Genomic DNA, 24,468 nt, shown 5'->3' with positions numbered 1-24,468 from the left:
CCTCAAACAAGCCAACAAACAAGCCAATCAAATACAAGCAAAAGATATTCACAAGCTTGCTGAAGGATTCATGAACACCCTCTCTTTTGAGATGGAGCTGTTTGTGAGTTCTAATCAATCTATTCACCGTTTCTAGTTTTTCTCCTGGGAGTCATGGCACTTTGGGGTTTTCCTGTGTGTTGCCTGGCTTTAGGTTCACATACCTAGATACTGACAGAGGCACAAGTCAGCTGTGTGGTATCAGTTATTCTATTATTTGCAGCTGCAGCACTATGAGTGTTCTCATTAATACTAGTTTAATTACACTAAGCTACAAAAATGTAGACCAGAAACAATTTAATGGCACTCAAATACACACATTCACTTAAAACTACGTATTTCATAAAGGAACAGGAATGTAAAAAGAGACCCCCATGTAAACCTGCAGAAAGTCCTGAATATTGAAAATATTATTGTAACATGAACACGTGATTAAAACAAGCAGATTTTGTTTTGCCACCATTCTACTATCCAACAAAGGCTAACGGGAGGTAACCTAGTACTCATTTTTCCCTGTGTGAGTCAAGTTTATTCCTTGAAAATCATCATATTCACCACTTAGCATAAAAACCACTATTACTTTGAGTATTCTCACTGTTCTCACATGGGCCTTCTAGTGGAAAAATATAGTAAGCTCATCAGCTACACAGGTCTCCAGTACCCAATTCCAATTAACAAATATTAACACATCTAAGCTTGACTGTAAATAACATCACATTTTAATAAGATTAAAATTAATATCAAAAGTAATTTTTTTCAGAGAAAAAAGGATCAGTTTACTCCTCCATTCAGCTCTTGCTGACCTTCAGACTCTGTTAACTGTTTTTTATTACTGCAGTAACACACGCTAGAACTTACGCTACTTGCAGAAGAACCTTGGCTACTTACTACTATAAAGGTGGTAAGGCACTGGCACAGGTTACCCAAAGAAGCTGTGGCTGCCCCATCCCTGGCAGTGTTCAAGGCCAGGCTGGATGGGGCTTGGAGCAACCTGGTCTAGTGGGAGGTGTCCCTGCCTTTGGCAAGGGGTTGGAACTGGATGAGCTTTAAGGTCCCTTCCATCCCAAACCATTCTATGATTCTCTATAAAGATACTGAAATGGAATTGAAACCCATAAAACTGGCAATATGATTTTTTTTTTTACTGAAATGAAAAACAAACTGTAGGCTTAGCAGGTATAACACTGAATTTATTTTATGGCATTCTTGCTAAAATGTAGTATAAGATTTTTAAACCCTTAAATCACCTGACATTGCGCTACAGTGGTTAAAAATGATTCAGTTTTCAATGTAGTAGGCACTATTTCAGGACACTTTTGTTTGTATGACTGGCTGTCTCTGTTCTGAGTGTGATAATTATTTACATTAAGAACATGTAACTGCTCTCTCAAGATGATAATTTTCTCAGTATTCATCCCATTTAAATCCCATTTTATATTTCTTCCCCAAATCTCAGGAATTTACCAGACAACTGTAATTCGAACCTGTCAATAAAAAGGGCCACAGCTATCATCACCCATAAACATGCTCACTATTGAACTTTAGTAATTCCAATTATATTTATTTCTAAACATTCGTGTTTGACAGATAATAAATAAGTATTTAATAATTATTACAGAACTACAATACAAATTTGCAACTGTGACTCTGCAGTAAATATGCCTCATACTGTGTTCTGGTATTTGGAACAAAGGATGGCTTACAGGCACTATTAAAACTTAAATCTATTCCGGAGAGGTTCCTGCACACTGTAAAATATTTACACTTTCCTTTCAAAGCTACATAATTCACTGCCGCTTCACTATTAGATGAGTATCTTAAACCTTTTACCTACTGGGTAACTTCTGTGGGAAAAAAAAAACAAACCAAAACAAACACACACCAAAAAAAACCCCAAGAAACCCCCCCCAAAACTCCCCCAAACCAAAATCAACAAAACAAAAAAACAACAGCAAAACACAAAACATTGCAGAAGTACATGTGGCAAACCCCCCCAAATTTCTAAGTCAGTTCAGTCACAGTGTAAAGCAGGGAACAAGCAGCCAGACTGCAGGTAGAGCAGGAGGAACCAATGAAGGATGTGGGCCCACTTGAGTGAGCCCAGAGGAGGCCACAAAGATGCTCTGGAGTTCCTCTGCTAAGGAGACAGGCTGAAAGAGCTGGGCTTGTTCATCCTGGAGAAGAGAAGGCTCCAGAGAGACCTTATAATAGTCTTCCAATACCTAAGCCTACAAGAAATCTTGAGGACTTTTTACAAGGGCAGGTAGTGACAGGACAAGGGGGAATGGCTTTAAACTGATGGAGAGAAGATTTAGACATTAGGAAAAAGTTCTTTCCTGTGAGGGTGCTGAGGTGCTGGCACAGGTTGCCCAGAGAAGCTGTGACTGCCCCATCCCTGGCAGTGTTCAAGGCCAGGTTGGACGGGGCTTGGAGCAATCTGGTCTAGTGGAAGGTGTTCCTGCCCATGGAAGGGGGTTGGAACTGGATGAGCTTTAATGTCCCTTCCAACCCAAACCAGCTGTGTGGTTCGGTTGATACGCTGGAGGGAAGGAATGCCATTTGTGAGTCTCATGCTCTGCCAGGGAGGAGGGGAAGCCGGGAGGAAGCAGAGACAGGACACCTGACCCAAACTAACCAAAGAGGTATTCCATACCACAGCACATCATGCCCAGGATGTAACTGAGGGTTAGCCAGAAGGGCTGGATCACTGCTAGGTGGGGGCGACGTATCAGTTGACGGGTTGTGAGGTGTTGTATTCTCTTCCCTTGTTATTTCTCTTATCATTATTATTATTGGTGGTAGCAGTAGTGATTTGTGTTATACCTTAGTTACTGGACTGTTCTTATCTCAACCAGTGGGAGTTACATTCTTTTGATTCTCCTCTCCATCCCTCCAGGAGTGGGGAGAGGAAGGGGGGAGTGAGTGAATGAGCTGTGTGGCTGGGTTTAAACCATGACAGCAAGTAGTGCTTTGCCACCGGGCAATTGCTTGTTGCAACTTAAAAATAAAATTTAAACAAAAGCAAACATATTTGTACATATTTACCAAGGTCTCATGCAGCCTTCACTAATTCAGGAACTAGCTACATGATTTGCAGGAATTATTAATTTTTCACTAAGCTTTAAATTGTTTACAAAACTAGAAACACAGTTTCAAGGACAAATGCAGTGTACATGGGTAGGCTGACCACAGCCACCAGCTGAGCACCATGCAGGCATTGACCGCCCCCCAGCGAGATGGGGATAGAGAATGGGAAGAGCAACAGTGAGAAAAACTCGTTGGCTGAAGTAAAGATTGTTGCAAGGAAAACCAAACCAAAACAATGACGCAGTAGCAATCAGTCACTACCTCCCACAAGCAGACAGCTGCCTATTCAGCCTTGGAGCCCTGAGTCCCTCCCCACCCCTCAAATGTTATTGCTGACCATGATACTCTATGGCATGGGACATCCCTCTGGGCAGCTGGGGTGAGCTCTCCTGGCTCTGTCCTCTCCCAGTCTCTCACCCAGCCCCAGCTGCTCCCTGCGGAGCAGAAGAGGGAAAAAGAGGCAAAAATGCTGTGCAAGCATTGCTCAGCAACAGCCAACACACTGGGGTGTTAGCAACACTGTTTGAGCCACAGATCCAAAACACACCACCATACAGGCTGCTGTGAAGAAAACTAGCTCCATCCCAGCCAGACCCAGCAGACAAATCCAAAAGTTAATGCCAGAGATTTTTGCTACTCTGTTGTTGAAGTGCCTGAAGTTGTTCCACCACATTGTACCACAATGTGACCTCTGAGGGACTGCTGCCTTTACTGCCAAAGGGACCTACATGGAAACGCACCACAGAAGCACAAGCACAGTGTCCAAAATATCTGGGAAAGCTTTCAGCAAGGATATTCACATAAACAAAGATTAGAAATATAGATTAATATTCACATCTACCAAAAATACAAGATGGAGGAAAAAAAATCCACAGAATAAAAAAAAAAATTCTGTGGTTTCAATGTGAAGGAAAACGAAATACTCTGCAGCATGCTTTTATAAATCTTAGTCCTTTAGTAACATAGAATGACAGAATCAGAGAATAGCTGGGGTTGGAAAGGACCTTAAGATCATCTAGTTCCAACCCCCCTGCCATGGGCAGGGACACCCCACACTAAACGACGTCACCCAAGCCTCTGTCTAAACTGGCCCTGAACACTGTCAGGGATGGAGCATTCACAACCTCCCTGGGCAACCCATTCCAGTGCCTCACCACCCTTACAGTAAAGAACTTCTTCCTTAGATCCAATCTAAACTTCCCCTGTTTAAGTTTGAACCCGTTACCCCTTGTCCTATCACTACAGTCCCTAATGAATTGCCCATCCCCAGTATCCCTATAGCACCCCTTCAGATACTGGAAGGCCAGTGACAGCAGAAGTTTTCTTACCTATTTGTAATACCTGAACAAACACAAAGGGTATTCAGTTCCACATACTAGGCTTATGTCAGGAATGGACCCATACTTTACTTTTTTATAGAAAAGGCAGAATCAAAGTGGTAACTTCTGACTTGGTTTATATTCTTACAGGAAAAGGAAAAAAGCCCAACCAACCAACCCCAGCATCAAGTATTCTCATTATATTAGCAAACATACTTAAAAGGCCTCATCAAAATTGGAGAAAATGAAACAATCCTTTTCTTGAGAAGAAAAAAGAAAAGACAACACACACTAAACATGGAAGGAAACTGCCTTCAAAGATGAACCCTATTTCTCTTTAGTACTATCAGTTTATCATGAAAGCTTATGAGTCCCAATCTTCTAAGGGTATTTTTTCAGATCACTTAACTGCCTTTTGCATTAGGTAGTGAACAGGTCAACACAGAATCATAAAATCAGCTAGGCTGGAAAAGACTTTTAAGATCATCAAGTCTAACCTTAGATTGAATGAAACATTATTCCCACTAAATCCTTCAAATATAGCAACTTGGGTGAGTATAACTCCTACTATATTCAAGAAATACATCTTGAATAAGTCACTGTGATGGTATTTTTCAGTGTCACCCCACCACAGAAATAACATTGATTTATGAGGGTGTTTATGAAATAATATGAGGTTTAATATCATCAATCATGCCTTTGAATACTGCTGCCATTAAATACCATGATTTTACTTCAACCTTTTGCAGTTTTAAGTATTGTGAGAAGATGAACATAAACAATCAAATAAATTGTAAAGGTTATACTCATGCTAGCTTTTTTTCCTCTCAACTCAGAAATGTGAGAAAGAACTTCCAATCCAGAAGTACAGCTAAGGTAAGGGAAAGAAATTGGTGAGATTATCTGAAAGTCCTCCAAGAAAACACACACATTGGGACTTAAATACATGGCTAGTTCAATTGGAACTCTCTTTAGACCATAGTGATATCGTCTTCACCCAGGCATTTTCACTTTGTGCCAGGGGAAGCAAGCCAATAGTACAAGAAACCAAAGGAATTGAACATTGGAGACATTCCTCCCATTTAAGTTCTGTTTGCCAACAGGATTCTGTTTCTGCAACTTTGATTGCAAACTCTTTTCCAACAGTCGTGGCCTTATTTTTCTCATAATGATACCAAATACAGAGTAAGCAACCACCAACCAACCAAACCTCCAAAGCAGAGACCTACTGTGGCATTTTCACGGAGAATGAGAAACTGTTTCTTCCATTATCATAGAAACACTGAACAGTTTAGGTTGGAATGGACCTTCAAAGGCCATCTAATCCAACCCCCCTGCAATGAGCAGGGACATCTTCAACTAGATCTGGTTGCCCAGAACCACATTCAGCCTGGCCTTGAGTATCTTCAGGGATGGGGCATCTATATACCTCTTGCACTCAGGCCAGTGAAGCCAAGACCTACTTCTTTGTGGATGTAGCAGGAAATTCAACCACTGGAATTAAAAAATTGCTTCCAAGCTGCATAAACCTCTCCTTCTAAATATAGCAAGAGGCTGGTCTTGCTCCCACATGGTGCCTATGAGGATAATTCCTGTAATGATCAGCTGTAAAATTAAAATTAGGTCTGTTCCTTTAAACAGCTTTACCTTGATAAAAATATGTCAGGAACTCACAGGATGAGGGAAATAAAATAGAAAAAAGGAGGTATCAACATATTTTCATTTGTGATTTGAAAGTATATCACTACAAAATGTAGAAAAGTTGTACCAAATTATAGAAGTCAATCATTAAGATGCCAATACTTAAAGATCACTGTATCGAAACATAAATGGAAATCTGATTTGGAGGGAAATAAAAACATTCATCTCCCTAAGATCCCTAAGCAGTCCTATTGTAAATTATGCTTGCAGAATGAGGAAAAAATTAAGTCTTTGTTACAGGTAAACATATGTAGGCCCCAGTAGCTCTTATTTGAAGTCTTTTAGACCATGAATGGTGTGGATGGCCATGTACACTCAGGAAAACTGTTAGCATTCCCACCTTAGTACAGCTGCATTACCTACTTTGGAATCAACATGATTCAGCTACCTCTTAAAAAAAGCGGTTTGCACATCCTCATCTTTTACTATTTCACCCTATTTACTTGATCAATAAATGAAAACCCCAAAACTATTCTATCTTTATATCTGAGAACTGCTTTGAGACTTCATTTTCTTATCTTCCCCACAAGGAACCTACTTTTAATGAAACAAATTTTAGTTTATGGATTTTGAAGAGCATCAAAATGGAAAGGAATTTTTTTTTTTTCCATCTCCATAAAACCTGTATTCATATTGAATACAAAATGTTGCGTTTAGTACCTCATCAAGAATGCAGGACTCATACTAAATTTAACACATTACAGAGTACTGTTCATTCTGTACAAAACTTTGAGATCAAACAAGATTATACTTTCCTGACATTACCCATATTGCTGAGATGTACCTGAAGCATTTTTAAGTGTCTGATTTGCAGATAATAGCTAACACATTTAATCTTTCCTGACAAAGGTGGGAGAAATACAGTTTCAGAGTTCAGACAAGCAGAGTGGATCTTTTTTGCCAAGGGGGTCCACGTGCCATTGAAAGCACAGTTAAATAAATAGCTTTAAATAGTGGTTTCATTCTAAAACTTTATGCAACACCTTTATAAAGTTTACCTCCATTAATACCTGGTCTTACCTAACTTACACTTCAATTTCAACAGAAGCAAATTGGCCCCTGACTAATCAGTAATACTTGAATGCAAATAAAGCAAAATATTTTTGCACGTAACTGAACATGGGAATTAAAAGGCTTCAGAAAGCTGCTGATTAGTCTGGAGGAGTTCCAAAGTTATTAGAAACATATCTGCTAGAAAACATTAGAAATCCAACAAAATAATCTATTTTCTCCCCTAAACACAATAAAACAGGAAATCTCTGGAAGGTCATATCATCAAAGCAGCCTATTACCTGGGCCTCGTTCTTGGAATTCTTCAGAAAATGCTTCCTCGCAGCAGCCTCAGGAGACCAGCGCTGGTATAATTAAGTTGATTTAGCAACAACATAATGAGGTTACAGGAAAGGAAGAAAGTGCATTATCGTGTTTTAATAGAGCAATATAGGGCTTAAATGCACCAAGCACAAAATGAATAGGTATCAAGAGTTTTGAGTCAGATTATATTTGCCAGCCAAAGTAAAGAGCCAAGAACTGGAGTGAACAGTCCAAGACGTAAAACTCGAAATGGTGGTTCTTTCTCTCACTTGCACATCCAAGCGGCTCCATTTCCTTTTCACCTTAGGTGATGAAAGGTGTGATAGCAACTAGCTCCTTTATGAGAAAGATGAACTGTTAAATGTCTTCATTTACCACCTGTATTCTGTCACAGTTGGTTAGATTAGAAGTCAACGAGTTAGAAGTAGAGTCCTATGACCTAATTCAGGTTATAACTGACGCAACAGTAAAGGTGTTCAGGTAAGACAAGGCACAGTATATTAGCAGGCCATGTTATTTTGTGTACTTCACTAAGACACAAAGGATAAAACACCGAAGCATAAAATCAGCTGTTGCTATATAAGTGAAAGTATAAATGCAACCTCAATGGTTAAAAATCATAAAAATAAACATGTGCTGAAGGGAATATTGAATTTGGCATAAGACAGTACTATAGTACTACATCATAATACCTGTAATTATTGTGAGAAAAAGCATTCTCACTTTTGTGGATGTAAGTCTCATTAAGGAAGCATGAAATGGTCCAAGGCAAACATATAACCTAAAGGGCAGTATCACAGAATCCCAGACTGATTTGGGTTGGAAGGGACCTTAAAGCTCATCCAGCTCCAACCCCCTGCTATGGGAAGGGACACCTTCCACTAGAACAGGTTCCTCCAAGCCTTGAACGCTGCCAGGGATGGGGCAGCCACAGCTTCTTTGGGCAACCTGTGCCAGTGCCTCACCACCCTCACAGAGAAGAACTGCCTAAGACCTCATCTCAATCTCCCCTCTGTCAGTTTAAAGCCAGGTCCCCTTGTCTTGCCTCTACAAGCCCTTGTCCAAAGCCCCTCTCCACTGCAAGCTGCTCTAAAGTCTCCATAGAGTCTTCTATTCTCCAGGCTGAAAAAGCCCAGCTCTCTCAGCCTGTCTCCATAGCAGGGGTGCTCCACCCCCTACAGCATCTTTGAGGCCTCCTCTGGGCTCACTCAAGCAGTATTCAAGTAAACTAAAAGGAGAGAGAAGAAAACATCTAATAGCATTAATATGCTGTTTAGATTGAGATAGTTTTACAAAAAAGTTAGGAACAGTAAGTCAAACAGTACTGAAGAAATAATTTGGAGAGCTATATGCCCTTCTTCCTTCTCCAAGGGAGCCATTCCATTCCAGGTGGAACTCCTCATCAGAAAAATTCAGTCAGGTTCATAAAAACCAAGCAAGCAAAAAAACCCAAAACCAACCAACCAAAAAACCCCCACATCACAAAAAAGAACCAATCCATATGACTGAAAGGTATCTCCAAGCCAGTATGGCAATGTCTTACTAAAAAAGTGTAACAACAAGTTTAAATACAGGGTAAAGGAATATAAATAACCAATTCTGAAGTTCATAGGTTTGATACAACCTGTATCAAACAATTTTTTCAAAACATTTTATTTTTTTAAAATTTTAAAATTTTTTTACAAAAAATTTTATAAAACAACAACAAATTGTGCAATTAGTCAGTTTTCCCTGTCAGATCTTTGAACTCTCATCCTCCTAATTCTTCCTTCATCCTTTTTTTCTATTCTGCTAATTCCAGAAAGAATTCTAAATTTAACCCATAGCTATTACCTCAGTTATAAACTACTTATTACCATTTCAATTTCTCTTTCCACAGACCTTTTCTTCTGTCACCGAATGTGGGAAAGGCTAAATTATTTATTATTAAAAATAAACAGATAAATAAATCATAATAATTTTAATTTTTGCAAAGGGTAATGAAAGAACATACACACTCTTTATTTTCTAGATTGTCTATGTCAGCATAGGTGTTTGCCAATAAAACTATATTAATATCTATAGTGTAATAGAAATTTGTTGCACTTGAAAAAAAAAAAAGCGCATACAAATTTACTGCTTCTAATTTCATCCCTGTGGGCATACTATGGCAATGGAATTACTAAGATATAGTTAAATCTAATGACAAGTTAAAAGAAGTTGCAAATAAACACACCATTTAAGTAGGTATTTCTAAGAGACGATAACACATGTAGGTATTTTGAACAAAAGCTTAACCTAGTGAGCATGAACAAGGATATAGCAAGTTATTTTTAAAGATACTGAAACTGAAGTCTGTTATTTGAACACTATACTAACACAATAAAGAGGATTCACACTTCCCCACTCTTGTGTATTAATTACTCTGTTGCTTTTCTAAATTACTTTATGTGTAACGAAGACAAGGAACCCCTCTAGCACTTTTTCACTGATTTGGGATTTATACTGTGAAGGCAGATAAAAAGGCCTATGTGTTTTCTGTAGGGTGCTGTACCTTACCTATCTCTCCTCACATATTCAGTGACCTGGCCACCACAGCAGGAGCAAAGAGCTTAGCCATGTGATTCTGTGATGTAAGTGCATCATTACTCAGTTATAAACATCTGAAAACTGTAGGAACTGAATAGGTGTATACTCTTTGCTGTACAAGCATGTGTGTCGTTAAGGTGCAAGCACTTTTCTTAGTCCAGACTAGGGTCAGAACCTAATTATGTAAACCTAAAATGTTCACCAAAATAATCATCAGAGAAAAAAAATGCAACCAGGTTTTAATTACATTACTCATCTACTGAAAATAATATTTATATTCTTTGCCAAATAGTCCCTCCAAAGCTTGTTGTAACAACAAGTGCAGTTTGAAGGTCACAAAATATTTCTGCGACTCTGCTAGATCAACCCACACCAGTTGCAACTCTGCTCTGTCTTGCAGAATGTGCTGACAATTCTGAGTGATAGCTGTGCTACTGAATACTGCAGAAGTAAGAACATTACTTGTAATATTTAGAAATTAGGTAATAGGAAGAAGATCTTCATGAGGGTGGTGAGGCGCTGGCAGAGGTTGCCCAGAGAAGCTGTGGCTGACCCATCCCTGGCAGTGTTCAAGGCCAAGTTGGACGAGACTTGCAGCAACCTGGTCTAGTGGAAGGTGTCCCTGCTCATGGCAGGGGGGTTGGAACTGAGTGCGCTTTAAGGTCTTTTCCAAGCCAAATTATTCTGTGATTCTCAGATTCTATAGATATCTTCTCATTTATCCTCCTTGCACTGTTACATAGCTGCTCCTCTCACAATTGCAGTAAATAGCAGCAATGTTATGTGTATTTTTCCAATATATTCCAACATCAGAGGTGAATTACAAAATACACCAATACAAAATAAATCAGTGTCTAAAAACTCCTATAAGTTTAACAGCCCAGAATTTCCATTTTTAGGTTTCATCAAATTTTGACTGACTTCATCCATTTTGACTAACTTCATCTATTTTGACCGACTTCATCCATTTTGACCACAGGCATGTGCCCTAGGCTTTTTTATTATTATTATTATTATTATTGCCAGTTTCAATAAAATTAAAAAAGTGCTTCAGCTGTTTCAAAAATATTGGGCAAAAAAAAATTTGCTAATGCTAAAAAGAGTTCTGACATTTCACTGAAGAGCTATCTTGCCCACATGTTTTAGAATGGGATATATGAATTTACAAAAGCCTTGCTTTTTAAATGTGCAGAAAAACACTCCCACATTTGGTCAAAGTAAAAAGTCCAAAAAATCTCTAGTGTTCGTTGAATAATTTGTATAAATCCATGTGCTTCATCCCTTCTACCCTCCACATTTTTAAGCTTGCGCACTACCAACTCAGGCATGCTGTACCGGTTTGTCCTGCTTTATTGAGACATGGGCTGCGGAACTCTGTGATAAGAAGCTGAAAGCATAGTGCTGGCACCCAGGAAGAACGCAGGGGGGGAAAAGGCATATGATTGCAGTCTTATGACTGAAAAGAGACTGAAAAAAGAACGCTGATTAAAATACCCTGGGAATACCATGAGCATCATGAATACAAACACTGGTCGCAAAGAGAACACAATTCTCTAAGAGAAGGCTGCTTAAGTTGATTATTTTTCATAACCTGTTCAGATAGCAAAGATCTGTAGATGTTGAATATTTCTGACCAGAATCAGAGAATCCTAGAATGGTTTGGGTTGGAAGGGACCTTTAAAGCCCCTCTGGTTCTAACCCCCTGCCACAGGCAGGGCCATATTCCACTAGACCAGGCCACCCAAAGCACACCCAACCTAGAAGGAGCACGGAAAGACAAGTAGATACCAGTATGTATTTTCCAGGGACAAATCTGATGATACGAACCCTATTTTTTCCTAAAACTGAGTAACAGCCCTCATGGATGGACAGAAGCATATCCTATATCCTCTACCTTGATTTAGTAATGCTTTTGATTATACTTTATCTGGAATTGTGATTTCAGAGACTATGCAAAACTCATAGTGTGGATTCAAAAGCAGTTGACAGCTACTATGAACAAATGTTAAAACAGTGACCTTTTTCACTTAAAAGGTATGACAAGATAAATATATTGAAATACTTAGCATTTCATTTTAGAAAAGAAAAATATATCACTTAGTGTCCAAAGGAGCATAGAGGATGGAATTAGCATTAGCACACATGTCCGATGAAGAGGGGTTGAACAAACTGGGGTTGTTTAGTCAAGAAAAGAATGGAGACAGACACCATCATAGTCTTCAAATATATAAGAAGTTACGCATTTGAGACGGAAGCCAATTGTTCTCCCTGCCCACAGCAGTTAGGGAAAACAGTAATGAGCTCAAATTCCAAGAAAACCAACTAGGTTACTAGGAAAAACTTCTTAACAGATACAGTTGGCTAGCCCTAAAATAGATGCTTTTTCAAAAACTTTTTTTTTTTCTCATTTTAGAAAAGGTTAAAACCAAATCTGTTAGAAAAAATATAGTAATCCTAACTTGTGGATGAGGAATGGCCTAGTGACCTCAAGAAAACCCTTTCAGCCCTATGCCATAACAGCCACATGCAGAAGACTCTGCAGTTCTGTCTGAAGGCTTGATGCTCATCTGCTTAAGTGTGCCAACAAAAGCTCAGACCTCAGCATCCTTCAGGAGTGTTTGCATCATGTTCCCTGAGTTTGTGGTTTCTTTTGCAGCCAATCTCAAGAGAGCTTCTTAAATACAACAGGATGTGCTATACGTCTGCAATTAAGGCAATTTATGTTCTAGCATTTCTGAACCAAGCAGCGTTGCACAGTCTACAAAAATGACTAGTAATGACATGTGAAAGAAATTCCAGTAATAACTGAATAAGAGTTAACACAGCATTATATTAAATACAACAAGAAAAAATATCAGCTATTATAAATTATGTTCGTAGTAATTTCCCTATCAACTATTATAATCTTTTTCTAATTCTGTTTTTTATAATTCTGTTTCTGCATTAAGACCTCAAACTTTTTGGTTTCAATTCAACACATTGTTGAATTGAAATCACATCTCCTAGTTTCCCTTTACTGTGCATGTTAAGCTAAAATCGTATTATTTTTAAGTTGCCTTCAACAGATGATTCAGGAAAGTTCTTCTGCAGCCTCTGGTCCTCCAAATTACAAAAAATACACCAGTCAATGCAATTTGGAGAAATAAAAAAGACTGGATGAACCAGAAGAACCCATCCCTGCAGATTGCTCACATGGTGCTTTTAAGGGTTTGATATAAGCAAAGTCATTCCTGCAGACAGCCTAGTTTTTCAATAGTTCCATTAGGATTCACAGCCTTGCAGGCTTTATCTCAGCCACCAAAACTGTGCTAGAGGCTTTAACTCTTTTAGAAGGGAAGCTATGGAACAACCTCTCAGTAGGACTTTAAGAACTGGATGGGTTTGTTCTTTCTTTATTTTCTTGCTCCATAGCTGAGGATCAGCAAGCCTTCCTATTTGCTTAACTTACTAGTTTGCTTCTACTGTCAATGAGGACAAATGAGTTCGCTGCTAAACTCTGTGATAAGCTAATACATAATCACCAAAAATTTCATACTGCATTTCACATGAGGATTTAATGGTTCAATATGTGAAGCAGTCAAATAATCCCTGGATTTAAGAATCCCTAAGTACTTATCTACAAAAGTGGCAGTAATGGCTTCAAAGCTCTTTGTGTAGACTTTTAATATGTATTTACGTGGTCATATGCATTTCAAAATGCCTCTAAATACGGCTGTGATAATGAACATATAATGCAAGTACAAAAAATGTATCTAGAGCTGAGACCAGAAATCACCAGGATTTATTTGGTGATGCAAGAAAAACTTCTTAAGTGTATGAAGATTAAACTCAATTAAAGGAAATCATCCATATATGCTGAAAGAACAAAACCAGTGAGTCATACTGATATGACTGATATATCATACTCTGAATATTTTAAACAAACGCATAAACTGAAATTTTGTTACCCATTACTTAACTGCATATGTGAAGATAAGGGTTCAGGATCAGAAAAATTAGGTTTCACACATGTCTGTCACTGGCTTGATAGACAATCTCTGATGAATGGAGAATTATTACAGTCGTCTTGCATGAAAAACTGATACAAAGTCTACATACACTAAGAAGTATTTACTGGGGAAAAAATAAAGGTCACTGTGAATTTAATCATGTGCTCAAGAAAGTAAGGATTAAACCTTCACTCATTCTACACTGTACTTCTTCACATATAGAAGGGTTTTAGATCACTGTCTGAAAACCAGCCAGAATCAGAGTAGATCACACTACTGAAATACTACAATCCTACTCCCACATTCATATAATGTAAATTTTGTTAAGACACATATACTTAAAGCTGTCAAATTTGCCTTCAGAAATTTTAAGGTTATTTTAACAGACAATGTTTCAATTTTGCTCTCATTGGAATTAGTAATCTTCAAGCCAAGATACAAAATAAACGATTTATAAGATAATTTGGAAGCTAAGTGCTGTGCAGAAGGAAAGCAATCTGCAATGTCCTTTATAAAATATTTAGAGGTGAAACCTGTTAAAGATGACTAGAGCATACACTTAGCAACATGGTTCACATCTAAAAAAAAAAAAAAAAACAAAACAAAACAAACCAAAAAACCCAAACCAAACAAAATCAGAGAAAGCTGCTGGCATTTTTTGCTTTTGATCTTCCCATGACTGGATTACCTGTGCTGTCCTTTTTTATTTGCATTAAAGCTAAACCAGCAATTTTAAAAAATGGATGATTACTGGCATGTGTAAAGCTTAATTCACCCTGCCCTGAGAAGATCAAATAGTTTAATACATAAGTGCACCTTTCCAAATTGAAGGGAGATCAGTTGCATCCCTTTCAAAAACCTCTATTCCCACCTTTCTTTCCTTCCCCTCTGCTGAAGGCTACCTTCTCCTCTGCAAACACTGAGGCATGGCAGCACTAAACCGAGTCCAAACCTGACGTCTGCCACCTTGCCCACCTTCATTGTCAGCCCCAGCAAAACCACTCAGTTGCATAAAGAAACAGCTGTAACAATGCAAACATGCTCCTGTTCTTTACTCATGAGATTTTAACCTCCAGCAGCCACTTTTCCCCTCTCAAAGCAAAATTGTCCGTAAGCCATCACCCTGAGGCACATCACTGAGGCACATTAAACGTGAATCAGTTGATGGCACAAACCAAGATAACAAACATTTTCTGAAAAATACTTATGTGTGTGCAAAATTTAGATCAGAAATTTAGATTAGACATTAGGAAACTAGAAGATGTGATTTAAAAGAAAAAAAAAGAAGATTAAAAAAAAGTGCTGTCACACAAAGGCAAGCTATTCCAGCAAAACCTAAGTAGAGACAGAAACACAAGATCTCTCATTAGAAATGGGCTGTATTTTTCAAGACCACTTAAAACTACTCAATCAATGCTATGGATGGAGACAGATTCCATTTTTTTGTTTTTTTTTTTTTTTTTTTAACAGAAAACAAGATTTCCATGCCCTAGAAAGCAATGGGCTGTCAGAGTTTTGAGTTTTGCTCATTTTCTGAGAATTTCTGCAAGAAATTCTAAGAAATTCTGCAAAAATGAAGTGCCAGACACCGCTTACACTCGCAGTCCAGTACCACCATTGCTCTGCTCAGTCAAATGCATGCTGAATGTGTGACAGAGTTAATGTCTGTTAGTGTGCAGTCATAAAATGACTGAGAAAAGGAATTCAAAATCTGAGGAAGTCTCAGCATACAGCTGTCTTCAGATACTAGCACAGAGGATAAAGACTGTAATAGGGTCTTTATCAGGAGAAAATACAATCACAAGTGAAGACAACACAGAGTTGTTTAAGCGACATCTGTTATTAGTTGTAAATTTCCAGGTTAAGTGAGTTCCAGTATTATAATTTTTGTTTCATTACTGCTGAGGTGATACGAGGAAGAGTATGCCCAGAGGAATACTAGGGACAGGAGAAATGCCTGGGTTAAATTTGAAAGGCTGGATATATCCTTTTATTCCATTTACTCTCTGACATCTCCATATCCACCAGGAAAGGAAATATGTTCTGGATGTCTTTTAAAATCAATTATGCATGCACTTTTCAAGTTTTCTTCTTTGGCAGATGGGTCAGTGCCCAAGCTTTTGAGAAAGACAATGGGAGCTGCTACTTGTCACTCTGCCAGACTAACTTTAAAGTCCATTCTTACTCTTGTAAACATTAATATCACCCCTGAGGAGACTTACAGCCCTTTAGTCTGACTTACAGCTGCTATTAGGGAATTCATTCTCCTCTTGCATTTTCCTATAACTCAGAGTGAAGCAGTTCTGTTCAGATTCCTTAATACCTGTACAAATTATTATACTTGTCCTCTTACATATATTTTTTATGTATGTAGATTTAAAGCAGTAACAGACGCTGCCTGACGTCTAGGAAGGAATACTTGGCATGCCAAGCACAGTTGCACATAAAGTAAAATACATGTTTCAGATGCAGTGTTAGACTGTGCTTAGAACTAAATTACCAACATTTCCTTCTTCGCTGATATATTGTTTTTGCAAGAAATTGGCTAAAATGTCATGTATGACATGTGCAATGGGGTGTTATAAATGATTATTCTTATCTGGTATGGAGATACAGTACTACTTCCACATTAAACATCACCTAAATTGAAATGAGAATTTTAAAATAAATGTATTTGCAGGATTGCAACCTGTATTTGGTGTCTTATACACCACATATACATTGCTCTCCTAGTGCTTTGAATTTGGGATAAGCCTCAGCCATCTTTTTCATTTGTTCTAAAAACATCTGCTTAGAGGAGTCTGAAAGTCAAGTGTATTGTGTATGGGTAAGACAAAAAAAAAGAAATCATTAAACCACTATTGACAGTGTCCCTCATTTTACAGTCATTTATGACACTGACCAGATAACATTAGTTGTATTTCTGTTGGCAAGTCAGTGCCTTCAAAATACTATGAGGTAGTGGAGAATATGGAAGCTTGTGCATCTGTTTGCAAGGAACAGCCACACTCAAGCACCCAGTTTAAGGAAAATAGCCATGATTCCTGCATTATCACATCATCTCTCACTTTAAAATTCACTCTCTGCATGCAGGGAGCTGTGATAATCATCCCTAACGTAAAATAATAAACCAAGAAACAAAAGAGCTCTATGTAGCACCCTTCTCTGAGCTAGCAGCTAATACTCACCTTGATTAAACCAGACAGATATTCGAATACTGCTGTTATTTTTTTAATAGAATGTTATGTTTGGACACTGGATTGCTGTATTTACATAGCACCTGCATTCCTGAATACTCAAAATCATTGACAATTTTACAAGTTCTGGAAAAAAGAATAGGATCTTTGGCATTTCAGGAAGACAACTAAGTTTGACTCTAATTTCCGTGTCTTATGTGCAATACTTAATTACTACAGTAAGAAAAAAAAAATCTTCTAAATTATAGGTACACATTCACTAATCAATTTTATTTACTTGACACTTTATCACAGTCTTTACTATTACCAGTCATACATTTGGAAAACTTCACTGAAAACTGAAAAATAATCCAAACCGAAATGAAGCCTTACAATTACTCTTAAAAAGTACTTCCCCAGCTTAGCTCCAGAGTATGTGCAGCACAATATTGCCAAAACTCTTCAAGTCTTTATACTTTAGAAAATATGCTTTACTGTTCAGATAGGTATTCACAGACTCATTGCATAGCCAAGTTCAAGTATAACAAATGCTGACTGGAGAGTTCTTCCCTAAGGCTGAGTCTGTCTGAGATTCATGCAATACAGTACAGTGCAATGGTAAACATTACCTCCATATTTTAGTTATGCCAAGCAGATAGAAATATACTGAAATATACGTTCTTGTATAGGTTTAACTTCATTTTAAAGTCCTGTTGCATTAATATGGGGCAAACTATGTATGAACAATATACCAAAATAGCTGTCTACACATGTCAAACATTCATCTTCTGTTCTGTAAAACTGCCATAGAAAAGAAGATGATACTTCAAAAGGTTTAATGTAAAAGAGATGCATACAGAGGGTACTGGGAAAGCCAACAGCACTTGGAATGTGAGGAGATGCACGCATCTCTGTGTGGAGACCAATCTGAGATCCATCCAGAAAAGCTATTAGACAAGGAGGCGATTAGGAGGTCTGGCCTTTCCCATTGTGAAGGTACAACTTCAAAAGATTGAAATCACAAAGTCTAAGCACTATATTGTGCAAGCTCCTGCTTAACTGGTCTAAAGAAAGTCTTGAGTCTAAATTTTCCAAGCTGGCTAACAGTTCTCTACAACATCTTCTGATGCACAAGTTAAACTTTCTATTCCTTGCACAGCATCACATATGTGGATGCATGATTTCTGCTTAATTCCAAATACAGAAATATTAAATATTTTGTCTTTTGTTGCATAGGCTTTTATGATCTCAGTCTGTACCAGGTAAGGCCTTTTTCCATTGGCTTGTGGCAGCATTTTGTTAACTTTATTTCATTTGTAATAGTTTTTTTTCAATGCTGTCTTGCTGCCTTTAAACCTTATTGGCATTACATTAGCTGCCTTATTAGCCATTTCCATCTGATACCAGCATCTTATTTATACTGCTCTTCTCTTCCCCCTTTAATGCAGTCAGTGTGTGTTTCGGTGCTGCTCCTGCAGTTCCTTTTTACTCTGATGGAGTTTTGCCCAGACTAATTTGCCTCACACTATTGGAATTGTGACTTTATGCACAACCAGCAGGATGACTTCAAACAATTCCAATTTTTATTAATACTTCCTAATATAAATTTAATGGTTTTGTTGATTAAGTCAGCAGATACTTCAGGCTTTCAATGGCTCATTTTACCAGGTTTTAATACCTTTTTCATACTATTTTCTCTTCACACTACATCAGTATTTAGCACCTAGGCGAATGCTAATGTTATGGACACTTTTTAAACCTCAAGAGGAGGCCCAAAACTGTATTTATCTGTTGTTACTTGTCAACAAATAAAAATTATTTTAAAGTCTTACTTCTACAGTAAGATGTGACCAGGAAAGAACTGGCAGATTGCATGTATTCCAGTTACTTATCATATTTTTCCTTCCATATTAACAGGAAATAATTTTTAGATCCTTTCTTACCTCCTTCTAGCACATTTCCTGCCTGCAGCTAGCAGACAGGATAAAAGCAAAACTGATTTTAATGATTTCTTGAGCTGTGCCATACACTCATCAATGATCCATTTAAGTATTTAGAAGTTTAACGTCTAAATATTTCAGATCCTCTGGTTCTGAATCATCTCTCAAGATGGCATATTGCATCAAAGATCCCATTCATTCATTTATTCTAACATAAAAATAACATTTTCGCTTCAGTAACTTGCCGAGTTATCAGTATCCACTTTTCCCAACTAATAAAAATAAAACAATGCACTCAACAGACTGAGCTGCAACACCCATTCACATGCATCATGAGTACAGATGCCCCAGAACAACGTCCATCAGATTGCAGGGTATATGCACTGATAGGTATCTGAAACTACTCTGATGTATGCAGCACCTACCCTGCAGATCAATGACCAAGTTTAGTCTTGAGGGAATTCAATCCAACATGTACTTTTATTGTTAAGAACTCTGTATGTTGGCAGTTTGTTTTTCAGCTGCTACGTTGATAGTTTTTACCCTGTCAGAAGGCTATCTGAAATCTTAGGGTTTACTTCTGAGTCTTAAAGTCAGTTTGCAGAGAAGGTGCATGTATTTTACTACTGCTTTAAAAACACTGCCTATAAAAGTTAACATCAGGGATCTGAAGACCTAAAGTGATCTTAACATCTGGCATTACTAACTGTTACACCAATTATTTATCTCATGAAAGCATTTATTTCTCCTAATTAATCATGTCATTAATTAAAAAAGACAACTTTTTCACAGCCATCTCATTATTGAAAAACATGGTGCACAAGAAGAGTGTTAGAACACACAGTAAGAGTGCTTACTGCACAGCCAAGTTCTCCCAAGAAACCTCAGCCGGACAAGACTTCCATCTTCCAGAACCATAGATGTCAGGATCCTCCATTCAGTGTGGGTAATGCTACTCTTGTGTATGAACTGCTTTGAAAGAAACAGAACAGAAAATCCTGCTAAATACCACTAAACACACTAGGTTCATGTGCCATTAGAGAGACTCCACCTGGATAAAGATTTAGGTTGCTCTCAATCTTTACATGGTGAAGCAAGCTCAAAACCCAAGACCTTTTTTTTTTTTTTTAATTTGCTTTTTAAACAGGCCTACTTTTCACTGAGAAAATCTAGCATAACTCCCAAGCTTTTTAAAATTGAAGCTTTATAACTGACACATTTATGCATAAAGTCAGCACTGGTGACAGAACCAAGCCTGAATATCACATAATACTATTCAGAAGCAGATCCACATGCATTTCTCTCCTAAATGCTTTTGCATAAGACAGAGAAATGAATGACTTTATGTCTGAGGTTACAGACAAACACACACAGAAAAGGGGCACACAGTATGTTGATATGAAACCCAGAAGCATCAATGAGTAGTGATACTTGAAAGAACAGAAGGCTCTCCTTAACCACAGCTCCTAGTTTGCCCCTATGAAAGGGCAATTCAGTTTTTGTTCTGACACATCTATTTGCACACACTGAAATAAACCAAGATGCAATTTTGTTGCTTGTAGGCCACATATGAAATCCATATTCATCTTGAGTTGGCAGTTCCTGCTCACCCAAAGAATTTCTCTGCTGATCACTACAGCTGGTGATGCTGAAGAGAGATATTTTTTCTCCAACTGCAGTGTAGCTCCCTTTTAGCTTTCAGTGACTGATGAGATTTAGCATGTGATGAAGGCTGCTTAGAGCAAGACACAATGAAAAGCCTGTTAATTAGATGGTTTTCTTTAGCCTCCTCCAGCAACCTTTGTACCAAACTCCAGTCAGTTACCTGAACACAAGGCCTACATAGACAGCTCAATGTGTCTTGAGAAATGCTGTGGAGGTGTACATTGCTATTTTTAAAATCTGTAATTTTATAATTTTCCTAAATTACAGGGGAGAAGTTGAGATCATTACTAAAGCACTTAAAAACTCTAAAGGTTAAGTATATGAAAAAAAATTGCCAGTGCTCTTTCAAAGCCTATGATTTAAAGAGAAAATGATATCCTTTCAACAAACACAATGATGCAAAGTGTACAGAACTATGCAATTCTTCTATAGTCATCTTTGAACCTGATTTAGATGACAATATTACTGCAACTTATTTTTTCTTTTCATGAATAATGCCTTTTAACATAGTCTTTGTTAACGTGTTACAACTTCAGAAAACCACAGAATTGCTCATACAGACCATAATTTTTATTTCTCTATTTCAAATGCAAATACATTTGAACCCTTGTCACCTTTCATAATATCCTCTACATCCCCTCTCACAGAAAGTTGAAACACCCTTCCAACCAGCTCAGTGCCTGTAGCAGAAAAAGATGTAATTTGCAACAGGTTTCGGAGAGGCTGCAGAATTGTGCCAGGTTGGATGGGGCTTGGAGCAACCTTGTCTAGCGGAAGGTGTCTCTGCCCATGGCAGGGGTTGGAACTGGATGAGTGTTAAGGTCCCTCCCAACCCAAACCATGCTATGACCCTGAATGATGCATGTCTCAGTACACATACATACATACACACTCACATGAGAAATCAGTGACAAAAGGTCTCACCTGATAATGCCCTTCCGTTGACCACAACCCCTGGAGCTGAATGCAGCTACAAAGACTGATTTTATGTTTGCCACTATATCGTAACTGCAAATGAAGCATCCTACTGAACCTATGCAGAATATTAAGATGCAGATTTTAGAAAAGACCATAGTCTAACCTCCCACATAGCACAGGTCATACAAACTTTCACATAAACTAGTTCCACCCTTCCTGGGTAGCAAGGAAGCCTTACAGCAAGAAGACACAGAACCGCCTTGAAAGCCCAAGGTGGTAGTCACTATGGTCTACAGGGAGGCAGGGCTGGTTTTAAGTTTGTGTTACTGCCACAAGCTCAGCTATCATAGGTAGGAGGATTGAAAATATCTCATAAAACATGTTTTCCACAATCACTACAGGCAGAAGAGTATCAGCTTCACTGGTTTTGCTTTACATAAATTAAATTAAGGCCAGTAGAAAGCATAAATTTAAAAATAAGTATGTGGTTTCTCTTACTAAACATCATGTTAAATAAGGAATTGTCTCACTATCTAACTTCAAATACCTGGAGAACTTGTCATTTTTTTTTTTTTTTTTTAACTTGGAGGTACAAATACCTTTAAGTTAATCATAGACATTATTTTAAAGTAAGTTGCAGGATCATAGAATAATTAGGGTTGGAAAGGACCTTAAGATCATCTAGTTCCAACCCCCCTGCCATGGGCAGGGACACCCCACACTAAACCATGCCACCCAAGGCCTCATCCAAACTGGCCTTGAACACCACCAAGGATGGAGCATTCACAGCCTCCCAGGCAACTCATTCCAGTGCCTTACCACTCTAACAGTAAAGAATTTCTTCCTTAGATCCAATCTAAACTTCCCCTGTTTAAGTTTGAACCCGTTACCCCTTGTCCTGCCACTACAGTCCCTGATGAAGAGTCCATCCCCAGCATCCTTGTAGGCCCCCTTCAGATACTGGAAGGCTGCTATGAGGTCTCCACGCAGCCTTCTCTTCTCCAGGCTGAACAGCCCCAACTTTCTCAGCCTGTCTTCATACGGGAGGTGCTCCAGTCCCCTGATCATCCTCGTGGCCCTCCTCTGGACTTGTTCCAACAGTTCCATGTCCTTTTTATGCTGAGGACACCAGAACTGCACACAATACTCCAAGTGAGGTCTCACGAGAGCAGAGTAGAGGGGCAGGATCACCTCCTTTGACCTGCTGGTCACGCTCCTCTTGATGCAGCCCAGGATACCATTGGCTTTCTGGGCTGCGAGCGCACACTGAAGCCGGCTCATGTTCATTTTCTCATCGACCAACACCCCCAAGTCCTTCTCTGCAGGGCTGCTCTGAATCTCTTCTCTGCCCAACCTGTAGCTGTGCCTGGGATTGCTTCAACCCAGGTGCAGGACCTTGCACTTGGCATGGTTAAACTTCATAAGGTTGGCATCAGCCCACCTCACAAGTGTGTCAAGGTCCCTCTGGATGGCATCCCTTCCCTCCAGTGTATCAAATGAACCAGACAGCTTGGTGTCATCGGCAAACTTGCTGAGGGCGCACTCAATCCCACTGTCCATGTCACCGACAAAGATGTTGAACAAGACTGGTCCCAACACCGATCCCTGAGGGACACCACTCGTTACTGGTCTCCAGCCAGACATCGAGCCATTGACCACTACTCTTTGCATGCGGCCATCCAGCCAGTTCTTTATCCACTGAGTGGTCCATCTGTCAAATTGATGTCTCTCCAATTTAGAGACAAGGATGTCGTGTGGGACAGTTTCAAACGCTTTGCACAAGTCCAGGTAGATGACATCAACTGCTCTGCCCCTGTCCATCAGTTCCGTAGCCCCATCATAGAAGGCCAACAAATTGGTCAGGCAGGATTTCCTCTTAGTGAAGCCATGCTGGCTGTCACCAACCACCTCCTTGTTTTTCATGTGCCTTAGCATGTCTTCCAGGAGAATCTGCTCCAAGAGTTTGCCAGGCACAGAGGTGAGACTGACTGCTCTGTAATTCCCCAGGTCATCCATTTTCCCATTCTTGAAAATGGGGTTATATTTCCCTTTTTCCAGTCATCGGGAGCTTCACCCGACTGCCATGATTTTTCAAATATGATGGCCAGTGGCTTAGCAACTTCATTCGCCAGCTCCTTCAGGACCCGCAGATGGATTTCATCAGTTCCCATGGACTTGTGTACATTTAGGTTTTTAAAATGGTCTCGAACCAGATCTCTCCTACAGTGGGCCTAGGGTCTTCATTCTTACAGTTCCTGCATCCGCCTTTCAAGACTTGGGTGGTGCGGTCAGAGCCTTTGTCAGTGAAGACCGAGGCAAAGAAGTCATTAAGAACCTCAGCCTTTTCCAAATCCAGGGTAGCCAGTTCTCCCAATATCTTCCGGAGGGGGCCTACGTTGTCCGTAGTCTGTCTTCTATTTGCTACGTGCCTATAGAATCCCTTCCTGTTATCCTTAACATTCCTAGCCAAGTTTAATTCTAACTGGGCCTTAGGTTTCCTAACCTGGTCCCTAGCTTCCCGGACAACATCCCTGTCTTCTTCCCAGGCCGCCTGTCCCTGCTTCCACCTTCTATAAGCCTCTTTTTTCCTTTGAATTTTCCTCGGCAGCTCCTTATCCATCCAAGGAGGTCTCCTGGCCCTCCTGCTGCACTTCTTTCTAGCTGGGATGCAACACTCCTGAGCTTGTAAAGGTCTCACAAGAATCAGTATCACAGACTGCGTTTAATCATCTTATTAATGCAGAATCATACA

General features: G+C 39.0%; 1 protein-coding gene across 2 annotated transcripts in view; it reads right to left on the bottom strand.

Moving 5' to 3' along the window:
* ANO3 (anoctamin 3) overlaps positions 1-24,468 on the bottom strand; it is a gene marked incomplete at both ends in the record, with an annotated part of 217,427 nt that overhangs the window by 92,024 nt on the left and 100,935 nt on the right. The window lies entirely within an intron of this gene.

Source organism: Psittacula echo (genome assembly GCF_963264785.1).
Source record: "Psittacula echo genome assembly, chromosome: 5".
Classification (NCBI taxonomy): domain Eukaryota; kingdom Metazoa; phylum Chordata; class Aves; order Psittaciformes; family Psittacidae; genus Psittacula; species Psittacula echo.
This window is presented reverse-complemented; position numbering and strand designations above follow the sequence as displayed.